The following is a 3,156-nucleotide window of genomic DNA, read 5'->3' on the forward strand; positions in this document are numbered from 1 at the left end:
CAAGCAGAATGAACTCTGACAACTTCAGTCTTCTCTCCATTTATCATGATATTATTTATTGGTCAAGTCATGAGAATTTTTGTTTTCTCTATATTGAGGTACAATTCATACTGAAGACTGTGGTCTTTGACCTTCATCAGTAAGTATTTTAAGTCTCTTCACTTTCAGCAAGAAATCTATGATATCTGCATATCTCACTATTAATGAGTCTTCCTCTAATCCTGATGTTATGTTCCTCTTTCTGTAACCTAGCTTCTTGGATTATTTACTCAGTATACAGATTGAATAAGTATGATGAAAAGATACAACCCTAGCACACACCTTTCTTGATTTTAAAACATTCTTATTCTGTTCAATCAACCAACTGCCTCTTGTTCTGTGTGCAGGTTTCTTATAAGCACAATTAAGTGTGCTGAAAAAAACATTCTTTGCAATGCTAACCCTATGGTTTCCAAGGAGCAGCTGATAGTTTGAAGCACTGATTTTGCAATTAACAGTCCAGTACTCATCCTACAGTAGTACCACACCAGGACTCCAACCATAGGTATATGGGCTAAAATTTCAGTACGTATTTGGGAGGGTTAGATGGTACACAAAATTATACCTGTAACAGTCCTTGATAATGACCATGGCACATCTTCTTACTCATGACAGACATCAAGGCAAATACATCTCTGACAGTTATGTCCCCACAGCCTTATTTCCCAGCCCTGGAATGCATCACTAATCTACCTCAGTCTTCTTTCCTGCTAAGCCCAGATATAGACTCTTCATCCTTATCAACACAGTGTTAAGGGCATATCTACAGAGTACCACTGACATCCTGGGGGTGGCATTGTGGGTTAATGAGCAGAACTGCAAAGTTAGTTTGAACCATGAGGTCGGCGGTTCACACTCACCAGCCTCTCCTTGGAAACCCTATACAGGTTGACTATGGGTTGGAACCAATTTGATGGCACTTAACAACAACAACAACAGTAGATCACCATCACTCTGCTGTCAGTTTACTGTACTTTAGTGACTTTTGTGTTTCTGTGATGCTGAAAGTATGCCAGTGGAACTTTAGATACCAGCAGAATCACACATAGTGCACAGGCTTCATTCAGTTGGGCTTCCAGATCCAGACAGACCAAGAAAAAACAGAGAAGGACTACTCCTGAATGGTTAGACACTTAAAATCATTGTCATATATAATACTGGAAGATAAGCCCTTTACATTGGAAAACACTCAAAATATGACTCAGGAAGAGCTGCCTTCCATAGTAGAGTAAGTGAAGGAAAGTTTTGGGGACCTTCATTTGCTGATGGGGCACAACTCAAAATAAGAAAGAATAGCTGCAAACATCCATGAATAATCATGTATGAAATATGACTGTCTAAGAAAACGGAACTGAAAAGAACATATGAAGATCGACATAGTAGATATTAGTGAGCTGAAATGGGCTAGTATTGGCCATTTTGAATCAACAATCATATGGTTTACTATACTGGTAATAAAATAATCAAAGGGATTGTTCATTAAAAAGAACATTTCAAGATCTATCTTGAAGTACAATCTTGTCTGTGTTAGGATAAAATTCACATGCCTACTCTGGTAGCATAGTGATTGCAAATTGGGCTGCTAATCTTATGGTCAGCAGTTTGAAACTACCAGCTGTTCTGCAGGAGAAAGATAAGGCTTTATGCTCCCATAAAGATTTACAGCCTCAGAAACCCTACGAAGGGTCACTATGAGTTGAAACCTACTCTACGGCACATAACAACAGCAACAATGTGGAAGACTAATTAATCCACTATTATTCAATTTTATGAATCAACCAGAGATGATGAAATTGAAGAATTCTACCAACTTTTTACTTATGATAAGTGACTCTGTATATTTCCTCCATCTTTTATTGATGCTTTCTGCATCATCAATAATTTTCCCAGAGAATCCTACAATAATGAAAAGTTGATACTTAAAAAATTTTTCTTCAATTCCCTTAGTTTGAGAAATGCTGAGCATGTTCTTCCCTTTTGGCTTTCTGACTCCAGATTTTTGCACATTTAGTTGTACTATTTGACTTTTTCTTCTTTAGCTAACCTTTGAAATTTTCTGTTCAGCTCTTCTACCTCCTCATTTCTTGTATTTTCTTTAACACGTCTACACTGGAGAGCAAGTTTCAGTGTTTCTTCTGACATCTATTTTGATCTTTTCCTTCTTTCTTGTCTTCTTAATGACTTTTTGCTTTCTTCCTGTATGATGTTCTTGATGTCATCCCATAACTCTTCTGGTCTTCGGTCTTTAATGTTTAATGTATCAAATCTGTTCTGCAGATGATCTCTAAATTCAGGTGGGATATACTCAAGGTCATATTTTGGTTCCATGAATTTGTTTTCATTTTCTTCAACTTGTTTGAATTTGCATATGAACAATTGATGGTCTGTTCCAAAATCTTCCCCTGGCCTTGTTTTGATGGATGATATGTAGCTTTTCCATCATCTCTTTCCACAGATGTAGTCAATTTGACTTCTGTGTATTCAGTCTGTTGAGGTCCTGTAAATAATCGTCTCTTTAGCTGTCTAAAGAAGAAATCCTTGATTTTGCAGAATTCTATCATACGATCTCCACCATCATTTCTATATCCAAGTCATAGCATATGATCAAGCGCCAATGATAGTGAAGGGAGAAGTCCAAGGTGCATTGAAGGAATTGGTGTAGAACAAGGCACCAAGTATCAATGGAATAAAAATTGAAATCTTTCAAGAAAGTGAGGCAGCACTGGAGGCACTTACTCATCCATGCCAAGAAATTTGGGAGACAACTATCTGGCCAACTGATTGGAAGAGATCCATATTTGTGCCCATTCCAAAGAGAGGTGACCCAACAGAATGCGAAAATCATAGGACAATATCTTTGGTATCCCATGCGAGTAAAATTTTGCTAATGTCATACAGAAATGGCTGCAAGCATACAATGACAGAGAACTTCCAGAGGTCCAAGCCAATTCAGAAGAGTACGTGGAATGAGGGATATCATTGCTGATGTTCAATGGATCTTGGCTGAAAGCAAAGAATACCAGAAAGATGTTTACATGTGTTTTATTGACTACAAAAAAGCTTTCAATTGTGTGGATCATGACAAGCTATGGACAATATTGTGAAGTATGAATATTC

Source organism: Chrysochloris asiatica, unplaced genomic scaffold (assembly GCF_000296735.1).
Source record: "Chrysochloris asiatica unplaced genomic scaffold, ChrAsi1.0 scaffold00012, whole genome shotgun sequence".
NCBI classification, from domain to species: domain Eukaryota; kingdom Metazoa; phylum Chordata; class Mammalia; order Afrosoricida; family Chrysochloridae; genus Chrysochloris; species Chrysochloris asiatica.